The sequence below is a fragment of the Vicugna pacos genome, chromosome 23 (genome assembly GCF_048564905.1).
Source record: "Vicugna pacos chromosome 23, VicPac4, whole genome shotgun sequence".
NCBI lineage: Eukaryota > Metazoa > Chordata > Mammalia > Artiodactyla > Camelidae > Vicugna > Vicugna pacos.
This window is the reverse complement of record NC_133009.1, coordinates 31,321,000-31,345,086: the sequence shown is the minus strand read 5'-3', so window position 1 is coordinate 31,345,086 and position 24,087 is coordinate 31,321,000. Positions and strand designations below refer to the sequence as shown.

The following is a 24,087-nucleotide window of genomic DNA, read 5'->3' as shown; positions in this document are numbered from 1 at the left end:
ATACAACTTTTTACTCCTTTAAAGGAGTGCTAACATTTTTACTTGAAATTGTGGATTAGGTATAAATTTTTGTCTAGGATAAAATAGATTATAAAATAAAATATTAAAGTTGTGTCAAAATGACAGTTAAGTAATAGCCCTCAGATAGGGTTAAACTCTATCAGTTGCTAGCTGTATTGAGAAATTGTGTGTGAACCATGTTTCTGGTGTTAAGTACAGTATTACTTAATCAAAAAGAGAAAATTCTCTCACTTAAATTCAGATATAATAATAACGTATATTCTCTTTTGGCATAACCAAACAAATGTTTTATTCTGTTAGATCATGAGTGACATGTTTTTGAAATATGTTAAATATAGGAAAAGGAAGGATAATACCAGTGATAAAAAAAAAAGAAGTGGGTTTCTTTTTCTTCAGAATAATAATATAAAAGATTACCTAGTAGTATTTTAAAATATTTTCTTCTTACAAAATTAGCAGTTACACTCTTGAACGTTTATCCCAGAGAAAGAATTGTGATCACACAAAAACCTGTATGTAGATGTTTAAAGAAACTACATTTATTATAGCAAAAACTGAAAATACTGAGATGCCCTTTCAGGGGGTGAATGATTAAGCAGACTATAGTGGTCCATCCCTAGGACAGAATACTGCTCAGCAATAAAAAGGAACAGGATATTGACACATGAAGCAACCTAGATGAATTTCCAGAGAACTGTGCTCAGTGAAAAAAAGGCAATCCCAAAAGATTACATATTGGATGATTCCATCTATATAACCTTGAAATAACAAAATTACAGAAGTGAAGAGCAGATAAGTGGCTGTCAGAGGATATGGGTTAGTGGAATGGGAAGGTAGTAGCTGTGGCTAGAAAAGCACAATAGGAAGGATCCTTGTAATGACGGAGATGTTCTGTATCTTCAGTGTCAATACCCTGCTCGTAATATTGGTATTGTACTGTAGTGCTGCAAGTTGTTAAAGGACGCATGCGTGATCTGTTATTCCTTACAACTGCAAGTGAATTTATAATGATAGATTAGAAGTTTAATTAAAAATGGTAATTCTGTTGGTGATTAAAGACTAGTATGGAGAACTTCCATTCCACTCTAGTGATGTGGTCCATAAAGTGTGTAGCAAAGAATCTGGATGTGTGATATATGCTTTTAATCCAAAAGCACACACATACATGAATTAGGAAGACTTGTTTTAATCTTACGCTGTTTAATTTAAAAATATATTGAGAATACAGATGATAAACTGTTCTAAATGTCAGTTACATAGTTTAAGAAATAAGGTGATAAAAACTTAACTATACATCAAACAACTTATTCCATTAAGTATTACTGTAGTAATTAAATCATTATATGATTCCAAATTATTGATAATCCTTTTTTCTCACCAATAGCAGTGCTAGCATTTGTTAACTTTATAGTGTCCTGGAAACAAGAGCACAGAAGGGCATGCTACCAAATAAGTGTTGTGAACTATAAAATTCTAACCAGATAGGGTATTAACTCCTTACCAATATTTCAGAAAATGGAAACGAATATTTATTAAAAATTGACTGTGTGCAAAGTATTTTGCTAGTCAGCAGTAATATGACAATAAATAGTATGTTTCTTGCCAGTGCGGATTAATCAGGCATAAAACACTGACTCACAAATGCCTAAACAACTGTGTGACTAGAGGAAGTGCAAAGTTGGTATGAACTTCTTGCCCTGGGAAATGGGGAGGGATGTTCGTGTGTGCAAATAATTATTCTTAATTCTAAACCAAATACCTAAGGTGAGATTTTTTATTTTAAATCCCTGATGTCATTTAACAGTTAAATTCATTGAGATATCACTACAATTCAATTACATTAGATATTCTATGACATTAATTGTACTTTAAAACTCATGTTTGAAATGAGATTTAAAATTAGGTGCTATCATCACTTTCAATGCATTAAATGAAATATACTTAAACATTTGGGAAGGAATTTTTATGATAAAACAATGTGATTGAGTCAGAAACCTCAAATTTCCTCATTTATTTTATGTGCTATTTTTATTTGAAATATGTATTACTTGAGCTTCTCATAATTTCATTCATTCCTTCCATATAAATTCACCCAGTACTGCCACATAAGCAGTAACAATCAATCATTGACAGAATCCACTTACCAAACGGTTACCAAATGATAAACACTGAAGTAGGTGGCTAAATTATGCATATTATGTCTACTTTTCACTTTACTTAGTAAAGCTTATATTTATTTTGCAAATGAGAAACTGGTGATTTTTGTGTCAGGATAAAGACTCTATTGCGGCACAAAGCTAGAGTAATAGAACCCCAAATTGTTTTTCTTTCTTCTTTCTCTGACATGTTCAGCTGAGAACATGTACTTTGTGATTTATGTGTATTAAATAAGCTTTCTTTGGAATTTTTCAGTCAGTAAGAGTTTGTAATATTTAATAGAGTAAATAAAAAATGAGCGATTATTAGGAAAATGCATTATGCACAGAATTAATGTTACACTCACTAAAGTGGTTTTTTTTATCGTTTCATCTATAGTGGTAGATAAAATCCACATTGACTAAATGAAGGGAGGTAATGAGGAAATCTACTAATATATTTGTAAGATTTTAAAACATTAAGACCCCCAGTTTATTTTTTAGGGCACTTCATTAATATTCCAATGGAATGTGTGTTACTCTTCTTTATACGCTTTGTGATTTTTAAGTAAAATGGAAGTTTTATAGTTGTGGTTATTGATGTTTCATTATTTTATTTCCAGAGATGATATATATGAAAAAATGCTGCACATTGACACAATGCTTTAAAATATCACTTGCATGTCTTCATCGTAATGTCAGGATAGTCATTAGAGTTGTATAACCTGGTGGTTAAGAATATAGATGAAGAAGTCACATTACCTGGATTTACATCCTGCCTTCATTACACATATGTTAAAATCAAGTTCAGCTGCATAAGCCAGAAAGTAAAAGAAAATCATGAATTAAGCAAGAAAATATTTACGATTTATTTTATTTTAGAAGAAATCATAAATTCCAGAATGATATGTTCTCATCAGTGACCCAATCTGTCCTAGATTTCCCTTTGACTATTTAGAATTTGACCTCATACTGTGCTTGCTAGATGCTGCCTCAGCTCCTTTGAGCACAGCCATGTTCCAGGCAGCCAGAAAGGCAAACAATGGACAAAGCAGGATGCCTTCTGAGTTTACCTCCCCCGAATCTCATTCAGTGATTCTTTTTATATTGCATTGGCCAGATCTATGTCACATGGTCACCTGTATCTGTGGGACAGGCAAAATAAGTATAAAATTTTACAAGCACACATTGTTGCCCCAACAAAATAAGAGTTCTACTAAGGGACAAAAAAGGGGCATGGATTTGAGTAGGCAACTCAAGTCTTTACCATGGTCTCTCTCTCTCGATTTATGACTTTGAATCATGAAAATATACAAAAACGGATCATGTATTACACATGTCAAGCCTGGTGTTCATTCCAGAAAACTCATAGTGAGAAAATCAGGAGCAGATATGTGAGCACATGGTTACTCATGCGTTCTAAGGAAACACAAAGAGATTTAGCATGACGAGGCATCCGACACAGGATGATTAAGGAGTGTGCGGTTAAGATACAATTACGATGTAAGTGGCAAAGTATGACTCCAGGATTATGCTGCCCTCTCAGTATTTATTGTTTGGATTACCTTTCATCCCTGCCCAGCATGATCAGAAGGCTGGTGACTAAGCCTTGAGCATCAGACATAAGAAGCTCACTGGAGAAATCCCCACAACAGTGTTTATGGTTGGAAAAGCACCAGCCGCACCCTCACATAACAGAGACCTTAAAGGTGAGTGAGATTTTCTTAAGTATTGATCCACAGCAAGTTTTCACTGAGCATCACAGAAAACCAGCCCCTTTTCTGGAAGACCAGACTGCAAGGGATCAGTCTTAGACAAACTGATCATCACTTCTCAGTTCACACACCTGGTCCCCAAGTGTGACCAGTAATCATCGCATACCACACCTTCAGGAAACTGCACTGTTTCATAGCAGTACAGGCTATGAAACCAGTCACTGACACGGTCAGCAACACACTGGAAGATGGCTGCAACAGACAAGACGTTGGATTCCCACCATATTCTGGGCAGAACAGCCTGATGTGGAAGCCTGAAGAGTATTCCAGTGTCAGGTTGGGTGACTTTGTAACATCCTCTCTGAATCCCCAGAGTACTCTAATTTCAGGGAAGTGTGCAAAGAGCAAGCCCGTGGCAGCCGAGTGTTGCACCGGTAACACTTACTTATTCCAAGCACTTGAAGTAACATGCGGGGCGGCTTCTTATTCTCCTCTCATGGTTGGTCTGCGTCCTCTCCTATTCGTTGTTCTACTTCTATAGTTCAGACATCAGAATGATGGGACAAATCCTTCAGTTGTGGTTCCCTAGGTTGCTGGCGGGTTTTGCTCAAAATAATATCAGGAAATAGATTTGTAGCCCCCTTCCTTCCATGATGTCTCTCTGGTGTTCTTTCCCAAACTGTTAATCTTACTTTCTGTTCTCCTGTCCTGGAACTCAAGCGTCGACTCTTGGATTGATGGTCATGTAAACTGCATGCCTGGGGAAGCACCAGCTCTTACCCCTGGGGGCCAGCTTTTCCCATTATGGCAGCTAATTAAATAGGCCCTTCCCAAACATAACCGTAGGCTGTGGGGTACAAGCCTTGCAGTTACAACTTCGTCCACTCAGAAATGTTCAGGCAGGATCTCCACTCCGAAATTCTTAGCTATACCAGATGGACCCCTTGGCACGAACAAAGGTTGGAGAAGTGTTGGCATCGAAGCCTTGAACTTCTGCAGTCCAGGCAGTTGACCAAGAATAATCCCCTTGAGCACTGAGCTATAGCTTACTTCCGCTGAGCTTCAGAGAGTGCTAGTTCCTTTCCTAGGATGATAGGCTTTCTTGATCTTGAGCAGATCAGCATTTACCTTTCACTAGGAAAGTTATTTGTGATCTTGGAAGATGGATTCTCTCAGCTGCTTGTGATGAGTAAATGTAGTAATACACATATATTAATACACATAAATAGTTTGATTTGCTCTAAAATATGTTACTTACTAATATATATAAATGTAATTTATAGAGTATGTATAAGTGATATATACACAAATGATGTATATACACAAAGATTATCTTAAATAAATGAAGAAACTGAGGCTCAAAAGGTCTAAGTGAATTATCTAAGGTCATACAAAAGTTAATGATGACATAAGCACAGCTCTAAATCTAAAAAAAATTGTTTTTTAAACTACATGCATAGATAGTTTGGACTATATGTATGAAAAGTGGAAATATTTAATACAAAATGAACATATAGACATTGTACTTAATTGATAGACATTACTTTTCTCCAAACATTACGTGTGCCTTTATAAAATATTTTTTAAATGTTTTATAAAATATGTGAAGGTTTCTCACAATGGGATCATGCTGAAATTTAGAAGTGGAGTCTTCAAAAAGAATCTTGAGCAATGACGCTGAAAATATCATGTTTAATGTTATTATCAGCATAAAGACAAAGAACACCATCTGCCTAAAGCAATGCTTCGTGTGGTTTGGTCTTACTTGGTGAGCTAAATGTCATGGGAACCATAAATCATTGCTTCTGATTTTGTAGAAAAGGATATTGTAGTAGATGATACTTCTTAGTTGGGGGCTTTTAAAAAATAGCAGTAATTACTTTTCTTCTGATGTAATTATAGTAAATTTGAAATATTAGAAAATTTCAGGGAAAATAGGTAGCAACATATAGAAATTAAATGCACAGATTCTGAAATTACACTACTCAGGGAGAAATCCAGGCTCCAACAGGACCAAGAGTAGGACTTGGTAAAATGTTGTTATTCTACAGACTTCGTGTTTTTTGTCTGTAAAAATGGAAGAAGAAGAATATCTACTTCTAGGATTGATGATTTATTTGAATAAAGCAATCAACATAAAAGTTCTTATTGAATGTGTTGCCCCAGTTGGCTGGTGTAAAAGCTTCGGGGTTTGTTTTTTTTTTAATAATAAAGAGAGAGAGACATCTAGATTATTTTTTAGTATTGTAAAATATAAAACTAAGTTCATTTTCATTTTACTGCCAAAAACCATTTGATAAAACATTGCATTATGTTCGATGGCTTCATTTTATATATTAGAGCTCACTTTTTCTCTTTCTATTAATTACTATCAGTTAATTAAATGTGTTTATATTTAGTTTTATTTATTTTTAAATTGAATTTCAGATTCATAGACATTTAATGGCTATGATGATAAGGGCTGAAGTTTGGTTTTTTAAAAATCTGCTTGTAATTTCCAGATATAGTGGATGATAGCAAATTACCTTAAGTTTAATCTTCACTTACACTATTGTGCAACTGATTATAAGAGCTTTAAAAAATAACTATTGTTCACTTACTTTTTGGATGAAAGTTATGAAGATTTCATGCTGACCTCTTTTTTATGCATTATACCTAATAATATCATCAAATAGCTACCAAAATACAATGAATATTAGAGTGAAATGTTGAAGAAAAAGAAAACAATAAAATTGCCAAAATTTACAAAACTTTAAAACATTTTGATTATGTTTCCAAATGTGCAGTTGCCAGTTAACAATTTTAAAATCCTTCTTGAATTTTATTTTTATCCAGTTATAAAATATGAGAAAATTATTTTAAAATGTTTAAATGTTAAATGTATAGCTCAGAGTTGCCATGATGTAAATAAGCACATTGTTATTGTAACACCTTAAATCAAATTATAGATTATTTTCAGCAGCATATGTGTCATGCCCTCCACCCACAATTACTGAACCCTTATCACCATAAATATGCTTTATCTATTATCAGCCTTTATATAAATGAAAATACACAGTGGGTATCCTTATTTCTGTCTTCTCCTACCCAGTAAAATATTCGGGAGAGCCATCAATACTGCTGCAAGTAGCAACAGTTCATTCATTTTTCTCTTGTACTTTCCCATTACATGAATATTTCAACGTGTAATTAACGATCCTGTTGAGGGACATTTGGGTTGTTCCAGTTTGAGACTGTTATGAATAATGCTGTCAGGAAATTATTTCACATGTATGCATTTTGCACACATATTTACACATATAGAGAGAGTTCTTTTAGGTGTATGCCGTGGACTAGAATTGTTTGGTCATTGGGTGTACCTGTGTTCTGCCTTGTTAGATTCTCCTAATCAATTTTCCAAAAATGTTGCAACAATTCACATTCCAATTTACAGAGTGTAAAAGATCTAGTTGTTTCACGTGTTCTCCAGCACCTGACAATTTCAGGACAGTACCGCTGTGCCTGACTGTAGAATTCATTTATACTTTCCTATGGCCATTTGCTTTCTGGCCACTTAAAAATTTATTTTGTTGCCTGCACCTTACAACTTCTCCTCCTCCTTTTCCTCTCCTTCTTTATCTTCTCCTACTTCTCCTTCTATGGTTATGATTATTAGAGCCTATTATTTTCTAAAGCCTGAAAATTCAAAGACCACCAGGAAACAAGCCTGGAGCCTGATGAAGTCAGATTTACTGACCTGATAGCAAGGGGGAGAACTCCAAGATAACTGTAAAGTGCCGCTCCACAAGAGAGACTAGGGGAGCATCTTTTGTAAGGTTTGGCTTCTCACCAAATAATTCTTGGGCGAGTCAAAGGGAAGCAGGGGTCATGCCATAAGGCAACAGCAGTTCAGGGATTAGGTCTCACCAGTAGTTGATGGAGCTGGCGTAGTGGCTCTATAGAAAAGCCACAGTCATTAAACGAAGAAATTATTACGGTATTTCGCAGTTGCTGCATGACCTGGGGAAAACACTTCCACTTCATTTTGCAGCTGCCTTTATCTATGTCTGTCTCCCCAGTGCGATTAATGACAGGGCTGCTTTTTCTTTTTTTCATTCCAAGTCGGTTTTCACTCTTTTAGTTGCAAACAAGTGTTTACTCTTTGATTATGTATTCTGGACATGTCTTTGTTGTTGTAAGCAGTGAAACTATCATCTCCCATCCTCTGGCTTTCCCTCTTCTCTTAACGTCTTCTGATGATGTTCATGAAGTGAAATTCAGAGTTTGTGTCTGTTTTATTTGTTGAAGAAATCCTTGCTTGTGCAAAGTTCCCGAAGGTATTTCCTTACATTATCTTCTAGATTTGTTAACTTACCTTTCACAAGTCTACAGTTCATCTGGAGTTGATTTCTGTATACAGTATAAGGTAGGAATCTAGACAGTGGATTCATTTTTTCATATAAATAGGCATATTGCCCAATACCTTTTATTGGAAATAACTTTTACTGTGTTGCATGGTTCTTTTTATCACAAATTATATGTAGGTGAGTCTGTTTCTATACGAAACTATTTTCCCGTAGGTCTAGCTAGCTATCTTTCTACCAATATTGGACAGTACTGATTACTGTAACGATATAATAAGTCTTGGGAATGGCTGTTGTAAGTCTCTCACCTTGTTCTCATCATCACTTACATCTTCAGTTTTCTTTATTTGCCAGTTTGGAGCACCACACACACACACAAACACCCACACACACGCACACCACAAAAGACCTGATGGGATGATGACTGAGATTGCATTGGGTCTATAAGGGTCCGTTATCAATTTAAGAATATTTGTCAATTTTAAAGTGTTCAATCTTCCAAATATTGAACATGGAATGACTCTCTTTATTTTTAATTTCTCTTAATAGTATCTTATAACTATGTAGGCATCTTCCATATATTTTTTTATGTTCATTCCTAGGTTTTACCTTTCTTCCATAATTAAAAAGTAAATAATTTCATTCTTTGTCTAATTGTTTGTTGCTGGAATATAGTAGTACCGTCACTTAATGCACACTGATCTCTAAATAGGTATCTTGCTAAATTGATTTATTAATTCTAATAGATTTTCTTAGAGTCCTTTGACATTTCTTACCACGTAGTTATGTGGACGGAAGTAACTAGCTAGGTTTTCATCATGTTTCTGCTTTATACTGCTTTATACTGTGTTTGAACTTGAACAGAAGTGGGGGTAATAGGCATTCTTGTCTTTTTGTCCAAATCTCAATGGAAGCACTCTTAATATTTAATAAGTATAAGTACTGTTTTCTCTGAATTTGTTGTACCAAATCTTTTCATTTAAGATATTCCCTTCTATTTCTAGTTTACTAAAATGTTTGTCTAAAAATCATCTTAAATATTATCAAGTAACTTTTAAATATTTATGTTTTTCTAATTTAACATAAATTTGTTTTTCATTTATCAATGGAATATGTCAACTATTTTTTCCAATTTTTTACTGTGATAAAATGCACGTAACATAAAATTTACCATCTAAACCACTTTTAAGTGTACAGCTAAATGGTATTAAATACATTCTTAATATTCTGTTATCACCACCATTCATTGCCAGAGCTCACTTGTAAAGCTGCAACTCTATTTCCTGTTAGACGATAGCCCTCATTCTCCCATTTCCCCCAGCCCTGGCAACCACCATTAACGCTGCTATGAACATTAGCGTATAAATACGTCGTGGGCACCCTGCTTTCATTTCTTTTGAGTATGTACTAGAGTAGAATTATTGGATCACATGGTAATTATAATTTTTGATAAACCACCATACTGTTTCCCACAGTGGCTGTACTATTCTGCATTTCTACCAGCAGTGCATGAGAGACCCAGTTCTTCCATATCCTCAGTAGCACATGATTTTCTGTTTGGGGTTCTTGTTTGTTTGTTTGTATTTCTCCTTTAGTAGCCAACCTTATCGATGTGAGATGTTGGTTTTGATTTGCATTTCCTTAAGGATTAGTGCCGTTGAGCATGTTTTCATGTGCTTATTGACCACGTATGTATTGTCTTTGGAGAGCTATCTATGCAAGTCCTTTGGCTATTTTTGAATTGGGTTGTTTATTTGCTGAGTTTTAAGTGTTGTCTATATATTTTGGATGTTAATCCTTTACCAGATATATGATTTACAAATATTTTCTCTCACTCTGTGGGCTACCTTTTTGACTCTGTTTATAGTGTAATTTTGAAAGCAGACTTTATTTTTCAGACCAGTTTTAGGTTCACTGCAAAATTGAGCAAAATGTACAGAGATTCCCCATATATTTCTTGACCCTATTCGTGTATTAACTCCCTTGTTATCCACATCTCTCACCAGAGCGGTACATCTGTTACAACTGGTGAACCTACGCTGACACATCATTATCAATGAAAGTCCATGGTTTACTTCATAGTTCACTCTTGGTGATGTACATTCTGTGGGTTTGGACAAATGTATAATGACGTATACCCATCATTACAGTATCCTATGGAGTACTTTCACTGTCAAAAAAGCTCTGTTCTCTGCCTAGTCATACCTTCTACTGCCTAATCCCTGGGAACCACTGAGCTTTTTACTGTCATAGTTTTGTCTTTTCTGGAATGTCACATAGTTGGAATCATACAGGATACAGACTTTTCAGATTGCTTTCTTTCACTTACGAAAATACATTTAAGTTTCCTCCATAATTTTTCTGGCTTGAGAGCTCACTTCTTCCTTAGCACTGAATAACAGTCTACTGTCTGGATGTACCAGTTTTACATTATCCATGCTCATACTGAAGGCATATTAGTTGCTCATACTGAAGGCAAGTTTTGGCTATAACAAGTAAAGATGCTGTAAACACTATATACAGGGTTTTGTGTGGATGTAAGTTTTCAAGCTTTGTGGGTAAATACCAAGGTGTGTGATGATTGGCTGGTATGGGAAGAGTAAGTTTCACTTTTAAAGAAAGCTCCAAACCATCTTCCAAAGTGGCTGTACCATTTTACATTCTCATCAGCAAGGAATAAGAGTTCCTGTTGATCTACATCATTGCCAGCATTTGGTGTTGCCAATGTTTAGGGTTTTGGCCATTCTAATAGGAGTGTAGTGGTATCTCACTGTTATTTCAGTTTCTCTGATGACGTACAATTGGAACATCTTTCTATATGCTTATTTGCCATATGTGTATCTTCTTTGGTAAAGTATCTGTTCAGATCTTGTGCTCACATTTTAATTGGCTTAGTTTTTTTTTCTTGTGCATTTTCAGAGTTCTTCGTATATACTGGATAACAGTCCTTAATTAGATGTCTTTTATAAACTTTTTCTCCCAATATGTGGCTTACCATCTCATTTTCTTATCACTATGTTTCACAAAACAATTTTCAGCTTTTTAAAGAAAGCCAGCTTACTAATTCATTCTTTCATGGATCATGCCTTTGGTGTTGTATCTAAAGCATTCTTATCAAAAACTAAGATTACCTAGGTTTTCTCCTATGTTATGTTTATAAGTTTTAAAGTTTTGTATTTTACATTTAAGTTTGTGATTAATTTTGAGTTAATTTTTGTGAAAGGTGTGAGATTCGTGAACGTAGAGTATCTTTCCATTTATTTAGATTTTTAAAGGTTCCTTTAAATAATGTTTCGTAGTGTTCAATATACAAGTCTTAAAATTATTTAAATTTCTAATTATATTTTCTTATGATTTTATAAATGAAATTATTTTCTTATTTACGTTCTTTTAGATTGTTCATTCCTATCATGCAAAAATAGGTATTTTAAAATACTGAATTTGTCATTGCATCTTTGTTGCACTTGATTTTTTAGTTCTCATAGATTTGGGGGGATTCCCTAGACTTTTCTACATACCATTGTGTGTCATCTGCAAATAAATATAATTTTACTTCTTACCACACTGCAAATTTTTTCTTTTTTTGCTTTTACTTGCCTATCCTGGCCTGACAGTGTAGTATGTATTGAATAGAAGGCGTGAAAGAACATTCCCCACCAATACATTTAACTGCGATTCCTGAAATGATGATATGAATTCATAGTGTAATCATTAGTTCTGAGTCGCTTTTACTTTTGCTGGGAATTCACTGATGGAAAAAATCAATTCTGTTTTTTTATTTTAATATGCAGTTACACGATAGATGAAGCTAAACATTTTCCCATGTGCCTTTACCATTTTTCATTACAGCAACAACTGTTTATTGAACAACTACTATTGTTTGGAATTATCCTAGGTGCTGATAATATACAATCATGTGCTTCCTCTGATAATTCATAGCTTTGTAAAAATAAATCTGTATTCAAATGGAGGATAAGTATGAAAAAAAGTACTCCATGTATTTGTGCTTTTATATTTATCAGATTTAAAATTTTTTAACAAAAGATTACTAAAATTAAATTATAACCATTAAAATTCAGGACTCAGACTGTCAATCAGGCATAATTTGAAAGTAGTAAGAAGTTTTGTAAAGAACACTACTCCTTCTTTATCTTCTAATGAACCATCCAGTGATAACAAAATTACTATTACTCGCACAAAAAAATGAGTTAACATTAATGTTTTAAAACCACTGACTTGTTTAATTCAACATAACCAAATCAGTTAATTCCCTGACGTAACTGTTGTTTAAATAGAATATGAATTATTAACAGTATTTGTAGGCCTTTACTCATGTTTTATTTGATAATAAAGCCATGGAGAATATAAACATTATTATGCTAATCAATTAATGAGATATGTCAATAAGATTTAAATGTGTGTACCTGACCTATAAAAGATAAAGTTCATTCTGTATGTTGCACGTACAATTTCTAAAATATTAGCTTAGCAACTTATTATTTTAAACAAATTGATCATAAAAATGCTAATATATTTATTATGACATAAAAATAATAAAGGAACATATTGTTTAAAAACGTTTAAAACTTGTTTTATAAAAGTACTTCTAAAGTTCTTTCCTATTTCTTTTAAAAGTGAAACATCAGTAGCATTTTCACATTCAAGGTCCACATAGGCTTTTTTTTTTTTTTTTTCACTTTTCTGTGGAAAGTCAAAGGTTCCAGAAGGGTGACCCTCACTTCCTTCTGCTGCTCTTGAACCCATGGTAATTATTTTCGTTCTAGGTTAATATGGCACCAACATCTCAGCGTTTATTTTGACATCTAAAACTTTGCCATTTAAAGGTTAGAATCTTTTTTTTGAGAGGAAAACAGAGGAGCACTTCCATCTTACAAGACATTTTCCAGCTTTCCAAAATATATGAGAATACCATTAAATCATAAAACCTTTTAAGGTATCACAATTTTCTGTCCTATTTCATGATGAACTTAATAATTGATCTTTGTTTACTGTCAAAAGTTAACTGCCAGGAAAATGATAAAAAAAAAAAAGGACTGAAAACTTAGAGGAGAAATTTAAAACACTAACCAGTGTACAGTTAGATACTCAAAATCATTCATATTCAGGGGAAAAAAGGAAATAAATTCAATAGTGAGATATTATTTTATGGTTGTTGGACTAGCAGAAATTCAAAAGCTGAATGGCACTAAGTACATCTAAGGATGTGGCTATAGAAGGTTGTTCATGCACGTCAAGTCAGAGGGAGCCCGTCAGAGATCAGTTACAATGGGTATGTTAATTAGCCTGACTGTGGCGCTCATGATCCAAGGTTACTTCTATCAAACCAGCACATTGTACACCTTAAATATACACAATTTTTGATTTGTCAGGCATACCTCATTAAAGCTGGGGGAAGAAAAAGAATAGTGTACCTTGAACTGAGTGGTATAAGTAACTTAACTTTTGCTGATTGAGATCCAGAAAAAAAGATGCAAAAGAAGGAAGAGTAGTTAATTAGGAAATCCAGAATTATGAGTGAAGTATTATCATACAAAAAAAAAAAAAACCACAGTACCTAGAAAAAATTAAAGAAATATTATTTTTTGATAGCAATTTATTTTCAATATGTAGTTTTAAGCATCTCTGTACATACTCATCTCTTTCTCTACCCATGCAGCTATGTCTCTAATGAGATTTTTGGCATGTACTATGCTGCCATGAGAAATCATTTTGACCGAGATAACAGGGGGGATAAACAAGATACCTACAAAGCCTGAAAAAAAGTGTAAATACCTCTCAACTCTATCCACGTGTGTTTGCAAAATCTATTCTAGAGGGCCAAGACAGAAGAGTAAATCACTGGACTGGCTTATCTTGAGCAACTTCATGTTCAAAATGAAGCCTTTCTTATTTACAAGAACCCCAAGCTTCAAGGACATGCTGAACCTCCCAGTACTGGTGCTACATGTTGGTGATGATTTTGCTAAAAGAGAAAACTAAATAAGAAAAAAAAATATTGAGAAATAAAAGTACCCTTGTAAAGAATATGTAAACAGTGACATGACGAGCTGGTGTTGGTCTAGGGTCTTTGACTTTGGGAAGCTGGAGGAGTGTTATCACCCAGCCAGTTTCTCCCTCCTCTTCTTTGACCTAATGCTTTATGGAACTTCAGAAGTACAGTATGTGATCTTTATGTTTTGCCACTGCCTTTCTGGTTTATTTAGGACTGTTTTATAAACCGTATTTGCACTGACTTCCGTTCCATTTTGGTCTTTCTGTTTATTTCAGTAAGCGTTACTGGTGCCTGCTCTGAACTAATCTGGTACTTTTCACTTGAGAAAGTCCCCAGCTTTCCTTAACTCCTTCACCAGTAAGATCTCACTGTAGTTCTCCTTCGCCGTCCGACTTGCTTGGGCATGAATTGTCCCCCAGGGCTCCAGCCAAATTCTGCCACTGAAGCATGAAAAATAAGATAACTAAGCGGCTCAGGAGAATGCACTTAACTCAAGTGGGAGCCTTCGGAACTGACAGCTGAAGCACTAACTCCAGGTCTGTTCCTTTATCTCTGTCAGTAAACTAGAGAACCTGATCCATTGCCACCGCTCCCCAGATCTGATGTTCCAGAGCTCAGCCATCTAACCTTGGATTTGTTCACTCTGCACTTACTAACGTGCTGCGCTGGCCTGATCTGAATATCTTACCCAGTGGTTTTCAGATGGCCTTCAAGGAGTGGATCTGTGTATGGTGGAAAATAATAGCAGAAAAAAAAGGGTGTTTTTGCTCCTATTCAAGCATCAAAGAAAATTAATTATTATAAAGAAAGAAAAAAGCCTGACTTTGTAGAAATGAGGTGTTCTGTGCAGGAGGCCTGCGGGTATGTGACTTAGCCTGGTAAGAGTTCTTGCACTGAGTCTGAGCATTGCGTATGCACATAGGAGAATGAGCTCAGGGCTTCCAGTGACTCAGAGGACAGACACCTAGATTTCCCTTTCTTCTTTTGGAAGGTGGATATGAGGTTTGTTTGTAACAAACAAAAGATGTTTGTGTTTTACCAATTTGTTTGTAAAAAAAAATATATGGGGCAATATGTTATATTTTGAAATAAAAACGTAATGAATTATGTATCTCATTCTCATAAAAGTCAAACACATATTAAAAACAATGACACATGTGAAGCTTTTTCAGTCATATTTGTTTTGTTTGAGATAATCTACTTCTAAAAGAGATTTTTTTTCTCTAGCCTTCTTTCACTGGGAATGGAAAAGTTCTTGGGTATGCAGTTAGAGGGAGTGAAGCATTAAATTGTGGCTGAGTACGGGAGTTATACAAGCGGTACATCTTCTGGACACTGTCAGATTCTTACGGGTTCTTCTCAGTCTGAGTCACTTGGGCCAGATGCCTGCTTCATTTGTGTGCTGACAGTGTGACTCTAATCTATGTGTTTATCTGTCTAAATTGCACACCTTTACAAAAGATAATCTAAAATTACAGTCGTAACTTCAGGGAACTTTTGATATAAATAAGACTTCATTTGAATGGAAAAGAGGAAAAAATATCACAAATATCCAGTGATGCTAATGTGCTTCATTTTTTAAAATTGGTATGAGAAATCTTGTTAAGGAAATCCCTTCCTTAAAAGACTTCTTAGCCAACTCTAATAAAAATGTAAAAACTTTACATCTTTCTCTCTATTAAATTACACAGATCACAACTTGAAAGTAATGGCCTTTATCAAACCTCTGTTACTCATCATGTGTCCTATGCTATTCCACTGAATTCTGCTCCATTTCACCCAAGACAATACATAGACACTCTTAAATATGACACAAATATTAAATGTAGAGAGGTTTTTTGACAACAGGTATCTTAAAGCCAAAAGAGCAAAATACATTGGAAAAATACCTACTCATCGTAAATGACAGGGTTTGGTCATACGTATGGGTACCATTTAAGGAGAGCTCCTCATTCAGTAAGGAAGAGGAAAATAGTTATCTATTGCTGTGTAGCAAAGTATCCAAATTTAATGGTCTGAAAACATTTAGTTTCTCAGGGTGCACATGGCCCAGCATCCAGGCATGCATTAGAAATACAGCTCTGGCTGAGAATCTCTGACTTGGTTGTGGGTGGGATGTTGGTCGGGGCTGAAGTGTCTGCATCCAAGATGGTGCACTCATGTGGTTTTGGCAGAAGGCCTGAGAGCCTCTCTGGCTATTAGCAGGTGCCTCGGTTACTTGCTAACTGAGCTACTTGACTGTCTTCAAGACACACCCCGTGGCCTCCCCAGAGTAAGCAGCCCCAGAGGGAGCCGCAGTGCTTCCTGTGGTCTAGTTTCTCAAGTCCTGCATCATCGCTTCCACATGACTGTATGTGTCCGAAGTCAGGCACTAAGGTCAGTCCTACTTAAAATGAGGGGAACTAAGAATCTACCTTTTGATGCTCGGAACATCAAGAGAAATTGTGGATGGATTTTAAAACTACCAAATAATTAATTCATAGTCCTGCCAGGGCAGGTATTGATATGCCCAGGGTAATAGAGCAAAAAGAGAAGACCGTAACCCAGAAGCTCTCTTCTAGCCCATTCCAGTTGGTTTTAGTCCTCTTCTTCCTCAGCCTTTTACTTTATCTCTTTTCCAGGCTTTTTCAGTCGAAATCAGTTCATAGTGGGATATACTCAGTTTTACATACATCTTGTTCCTTCTCTCTTTGGTGGCACCTTGAAGTCTCAGTAGAGGAATGGTTGCCAGAAGTCCGTGTTTATTTACTATCTTGCATGGAGTCACACTTATTTCTCTATTAGAAATATACAAAGATGGTGATACAACACAAAATATTCTTCTTTGTATTATAAATATTTATTTGTGAAATTTGTCTTCCCTATTAGCTCTCTAAATTTTGGATCTGTGGGATTTCCTCTAATAGAGTAAATTTTCAGTGACTAATTTCTTGACTTATAATATTTTTAAAAGCAAATATAGTGGATGGTCCATTAATATTTCTTGAATAATAGTAATATTTATCCAATGACCAACTTATCATTTTCTAACTAAGGCTTAATAAGTGGTTTCCAAAGCATTGAATAATTTAGGGCACCTAGAATTTCCCATACCCAAAGGTCAGAACTTCTGCTGAAATCTTAAGAGCAGTAAAAGCTACTGATGACAGATGGATGAGTCTAGAAATGTCAGGTGGTTGTGATGTGTTTGAAGAATATATTAATGGCTCTTCAGCATTATGAGAGTTTTTTTCCTTTTGTATTCTGACTGTCTTAGCTGCAAGGAGTCAGTGTCAGTTATAATGCTCGAAGCATCATGTGTTACCTTACTTCTCAGTGTTTAAAGATGTCTCTCAATAATGGGTGTTTCCAGATCACTTGTTTTACATCTTGGTACCTGCTGTGTCTAATTTCAGCATATTCAACATACAGCACGGCATTTCTCCAACTTATACAGTTGGAAGAAAATTAAAATGGAATTTTATGGGTTCATTTTCTGTTTAAAACAGATTTGAATACTCAATAGGAAACATATTTAGTACTTTATTTCTCATGTCTCACATCCTCCAGGTTTTTGATATTACATCCAAATGGTGACACCACTACGTAACCCCACTGTCAATTTTTTTGTAATAAAGTTCATGAACTGAGTACTAGTAAAAGCATTTCCTTTCTAGTACACACTCAAGAAGTCTCCAAGAAGTATTCCAGAAGTCTGCTTGGTAATAATATTTTATTGTCATTTTTAATGCCAAGTTCATGCACATTTTTACTACGTTGCTAAATTATATATTCCAGTTCCATCGGAGGTTTAAACATTATATATTCCAGATTGTGATTCACACTGTGCTGCAAACAGCATTATGCCTAGTGCAGCTGTCATAATGGAAGTATTATAAAGTGCTGTACAGATAGAAAATGCAAACTCAAACTCTGCAAAATTCTCAGAAATTAAGGACAAGCAAGGAGAAAGTTTTATTATAATTTAGCCTTTCTACACACACACACATATATATGTATCTCTGATATAATGTATGTTTACCTAGATTCTACATATGTATGTATGTATGCATGTCAGCCTACTGCACACTTCATCCAGTCATATATTAAATGCCAACCACAGACTACATATTAAAATCTGGGCACACAGCAGTGAATAAAACAGTCCAGTTCCTCCCCACATGCTGCTTGTATGCTAGTCGAAGGAGACAACCTTTAAATAAATAAACATAGGCATATATCACATGTCAAATACTGATAAATTCTATGAAAGATAGTGAAACTGAGCAAGAATGATAGGGATTTCTGGAGATGGAATGGGGAAAGTATCTTATTTTGTATTTGATAGTAGGGGAAGTTATTTCTTGTGAGGACATTTTTGAGCAAAGACATGAAAAACTAAGGATATGAGCTAAGCAGTTATCTGTTGAATGTTCCAGGTAGAAGTAACAGCAGGTGCTCCCCGAGCTGGGAGCAGGGATATAGTGTCCTCAGGGACCAGGGAGAAAAAGGCAGCCAGTAAAAGATACCCTTAGAGAGGTGTCATTGGGTCAGTATTACAGAGGACTTTGTGGGCCATTTTAAGGTCATTTCATTTTTTTGCGGATTTGTGTTTTAGAAAAGTTTCATTCTGCCTGGTGTGAGGTGATACCTCACTGTAGTTCTGGTTTGCATTTCTCTGATAATTAGTGATATTGAGCATCTTTTCATGTGCCTATTGGCCTTTTATGTTTTCACTGCAGAATTGTTTGTTTAGGTCTTCTGCTCATTTTTGGATGAGGTTGTTTGGGGTTTTTTTTGTCACTGAGTGTATGAGCTGTTGGTATATTATAAGCCCTTATCAGTCACATCATTTGCAACTATTTTCTCTCATTCTGGTGGTTGTCATTTTGTTTGCTTATGGTTTTCTTTGCTGTGCAAAAGCTTAGATGTTTAATTAGGTCCCATATAATTGTGCTTTCATTTCTACTGTCTGGGTAGACTACCCTAGAACATTGCTGGTATTTATGTCAGAGAATATTCTGCCTATGTTTTCTTCTAGGAGGTTTATGGTGTCTTGTCTTATGTTAAAGTCTTTAACCCATTTTGAGTTTATTTTTGTGTATGGTGTCAGGAAGTGTTCTAGCTTCACTGATTTACATGCAGCTGTCCGGTTTTCCCAACGCCATTTGCTGAGGAGACTGTCTTTCCTCCATTATAGGTTCTGGCCTCCTTTGTCAAAGATTAATTGACTGAATATCTGTAAGTATCACCTCACACCAGTCAGAATGGCCATCATTAAAATGTCCACAAATGATAAATCCTGGAGAGGGTGTGGAGAAAAGGGAGCCCTCCTACACTGTTGGTGGGAACGCAGTTCCATGCAGCTGTCATGGAAAGCAGTATGGAAATTCCTCAGTAAACTAAAAATAGACTCACCGTATGATCCAGCAGTCCCACTCTTAGGCAGATATCCAGAGGGAATTTAATTTGAAAAGATACATGCACTCCAGTGTTCATAGCAGCACTATTTACAATAGCCAAGACATGGAAACAACCTAAATATCCATTGACAGATGACCGGATAAAGAAGTTGTGATATATTTATACAACAAGTGGTATGGAATACTACTCAGCCATAGAAAAGAATAAAATAATGCCATTTGCAGCAACATGGATGGACCTGGAGATTGTCATTCCAGGCAAGCCAGAAAGAGAAAGAAAAATACCATATGACATCACTTATATGTGGAATCTAAGAAAAAAAGATGAACTTATTTACAAAACAGAAACAGACTGGCAGACATAGAAAACAAACTTATGTTTATCAGGGCAGGAAGAGGGTGGGAAGGGTTAAATTGGGAGTTTGAGATTTGTGGATACTAACTACCATATATAAAATAAATAAACAAGTTTATACTGTATAGCAAAGGGAACCGTATTCAATATCTTATAGTAACCTATAATGAAAAATATGAAACTGAATATAAGCATGTATATATATATGACTAAAACTATTATGTTGTATACCAGAAATTGACACAACATTGTAAATTGACTATGCTTCAATAAAAAAAAAAGTCAGTGAATCTGGACGGTTATTTATAGAAGAGGAAAGATAAGTGAATCATAGCGCTCACACTCTATGGAAGAAACTGCCAATTGTGAACCCACTTCGCGCCTATAGATCAGTTCTCCCCTTTGTACTCTTTGTAATGGCAAGCACCAAGTCAACTCAGAGCCTTAGAAGAATCATGATTATTCATCTGAAAGCCCCAGCGATTCTTATGTCATGTGCTGTCGCGATTTTTATGTCATGTGCTGTCAGGAGACTGAGGCATCTTGACAAACAGATGTGAGTTGAAGTAACATGTTGTAATTATGGGTCAGCTCCTTGAAACAGAGGATCCGTATCTTTTTTACTTTTACCCTTTCCTCAAACTGGAATTAAGCTTTCAACTAAGGCTTAGAGAAAGCCCTGGGGGATGATGAAGTCATAATGTGAAGAGCCAGGATCCAGGGATGACCTCAGGGAGGCCTTCCTTCCCTGGGCTAGCCACCTATAAGTTTCTGGCAGAAAGCATTAATGCCTGGCTTGTTTGAGCCATTGGGTACTTTGGTTACATAGAACTATACTTTAATTAATAATTGGAATTGGAAGTGAACTAAAGATTTCTGGCATGTATGATGCTGCCATGAGAAATCACTTTCACTGAGATAACAGGGAAGATGGACAAGATACCTACCAGCCTGAAAAAAAGTGTAAATACTGGTATTTCTTTTCAATTCCTGCCTGCTTTAGCAAGGTAGTTCAAGCCAGATTAACAAACCAGAGCAGAGAGGGAGGGAGTGCCATTCTACTAGAGAGTTCTTCTCTGGCTGCAGGTGTAATCTGAATTAACTGAGAATCCACTAACATGGAGTCTTGCAGGGCTATAAAAGCCAACAGCTTCTGTGCGCTGAGCAGCTGTTGATAAGATTATGAACCCTACACATCAATGTTCTTGGACATAAAATGGTAGCCAGCCCAGCTACAAAGATTAGATTAAGTATGTTGCCTGTTCACTCATCCTGTTGTTTCATGTGGCCTTGAGGTAGCTGCCATTAAAATGAGTACAGATGTCAGTAAATAAAAGAGAGTCATCCAGGCTTAAGAACTAGTCTGGGTAGATGTCTGATTGCACTGTAATTTCTTTCACACAGAACTGAATGGAAGCAAGTAAATCAGAAGCCTCCTGAATTTTTGAGGGAATTTTTTGGCCCCCAAAAAACTTTAACTTCAAAACCTGTGATTGTTCGGACAGACTTAAGTCTGAAAACTTGAACTAATAGGGGATTGGCTCTTAAAATTACGCCACAACAAGGACGGTGTGATCTCCCTGATGGAGGGAGTCTTTCACAGAGTGGAGCCAGGTTCCGTTAAAGAAGTTAACTCCACTGTGGAGAAAAGGAGGATTCATGACATTTACTCGTTAGTTTGTGTAAGTGACCAGTGACTACGTTCCCCTCCAGCCTTTTCACACTCGACTTGTTGCTGCAGTTACCTTACGCGTGAAGGGAGGAAGGTGGTGGTTGAGGGTGAATATCGTTGTCTGATAATTTATTGGCCACCAAATCGTGAGGATTTATAGCTACACCTCCATCTAGAACTGTATATCCCACGAAGATCAGCATGATGAAAGTGGGGTAAATCAGGTAGAAAGTAAAAGGAAACAAGAGTATAATGAGGTAAAGGGTGAGGGCTGCCAATCACAGACAGCCCCGCTCAGCTGATACTAGATGCGTTCCTGCCTGGCATATGAATTCTAGATAGCTGGGGAGAAATTAATCAACACTGAAAGAGTTGAAAGCTCCAGCATTCTGCTGTACATGTTCAGGTGTCTAGACTCAATACCCATCTTGCTGTGCCAGTTATGGCTACTTCAAGCTGAACGGAGGCAGTTCCCACTTTCATAACTGTCTTACTACAGTAGGTAGTTTAAGTTTTAAGTCCGTGTACCATCGCTGAGTAATGAGATGTATAGCAGACGTAGAGCTGGAAGGCCAGGGCGCAGGTCCCAATTCTGTTGCTTACTAATGGATGAAGGCACTAAGAGAGGTTAATCTTCTAGATTAAATTGCTTGACCAAAACAATTGGTTGATAATACTACCTGTCCCCTTAGATCTGCTGTAAGGATTAATCCTTCCTAGAGCTTTGCTATGAAAACAGTAGGTGCTAGAGGTCCCCTTTGGAAAAATGGTAAAGAATTGCCTGTTCTTGGTTCTACTTGGCCATTCCTCGTGCAGGTTTGCCTTTGAAATTTCCTACCCAATATGAATGTTTGAATTTACTGACAAACCTTTTATTGTTTTTATTAAACGTCTTTTTAAAGTTTTTATACAATTTTAAAGGTTATTTTCTATTTACAGTTGTTATACAACATTTTATATTCCTATGTTGTACAGTACATCCTTGAGCCTGTCTTATACTCAGTAGTTTGCACCTCCCACTCCCCCTCCCCTATACCTCTCCTCCCCAGTGCTAATCACTAATTTGTTCTCTGTATCTGTGTCTGCTACTTTTTGTTCACTAGTTTGTTGGTTTTTTTAGATTCCACATATACATGATCTACATTATTTGTCTTTCTCTGTCTTACTTATTTCACTTAGCATAATGCCTTCCAAGTCCATCCATGTTGCTGCAAATGGTAAACTTTTCTTTTTTATGGCTAAGTAGTATTTCACTGTGTGAAATGAATACTATAGTAGAATACATAGTATACACACAGAGGCACGCACACACATACACCACATCTCCTTTATCCATTCATCTGTTGATGGGCACGTAGGTTGCTTCTATATCTTGGTTATTGTAAATAATGCTGCTATGGACATTGGTGTGCACATACTTTTTTGAATTAGTGCTTTAGTTTCTTTAGGATATGTACCCAGAAGTGGTATTGCTGGGTCATCTGATAGTTCTATTTTTAGATTTTTAAGAAACTTCCATAGTGTTTTCCACAGCAGCTGCACCAATTTACCACCACCAGTGCAGAAGGGTCTCTTTTTCTCCACATCGTCGCCAACACTGGTTATTTGTATTATTTTTGATGATGGCCATTCTGATGTGAAGTGATATCTTATGGTTTTGATTTGCATTTCCCTGATGATTAGCAATGTTGTGCATCTTTCTATGTGCCTATTGGCCATCTGCATTTCTTTTGAAAAATGTCTATTCACATCTTCTCCCCTTTTTTGACTTTGAGCTGTTTATAAATGTTGGATATTGATCCCTTGTCGGTCGTATCATTTGCAGATATTTTCTCCCATTCAGTAGGTTGCCTTTTTGTTTTGTCCATGGTTTCCTTCGCTGTACAAAAGCTTTTAAATTTAATTAGTCTCCATTTGTTTATTTTTGCTTTTATTTCCTTTAAGAGGTGAATCTGAAAGAATGTTGCTGCAGTTTATGTCAGAGTATTCTACCCATGTTTTCGTCTCGTTTATAGTATCTGGTCTTATAATTAGGTCTTTGATCCATTTTAAATTCACTTGAAAACTTGAGTACATATGAGCCCTCAATGAATAATTTGTTGACTATGAATTAATAAATGCTTCATTTTCATGGCATTCATTAAGACCCCTGTTGTCTGATGATTCATAAACACCATTCAAGTAATCTGTTGGTAAACTTGAGTTTATTGCTTGCCTTGAAGGTACACCAACACACTGACAGGGTCTTAGTAGCCTATGGAAAGGGGAAGCCAAATACCACACACACACACACACACACACACACACACACACACAAACACACACACATGTTCACTCACATTAAGTGTCACTGAATCTTAGTATGGAAATCAAACTGTAATGTCTCCTCTTTCCATTGCTCTCATTCTGCATATAAATACTTTGTAGTATG

General features: G+C 35.9%; 1 long non-coding RNA gene across 4 annotated transcripts in view; it reads right to left on the bottom strand.

The window, feature by feature from the left end:
• Window positions 1-24,087, bottom strand: part of LOC140688778 (uncharacterized) — a 358,657-nt gene that overhangs the window by 174,622 nt on the left and 159,948 nt on the right. The window contains exon 8 of one of the 4 annotated variants that reach the window (XR_012063595.1): window positions 3,002-5,050. The exons of 1 other annotated variant lie outside the window; for it this stretch is intronic. This is a non-coding gene — a long non-coding RNA (uncharacterized lncRNA). Of the gene's footprint in view, window positions 1-3,001; window positions 5,051-15,931; window positions 17,005-24,087 lie in introns of those variants that run through there. 2 more of the 4 variants (XR_012063596.1, XR_012063598.1) reach the window with 2 other exon arrangements.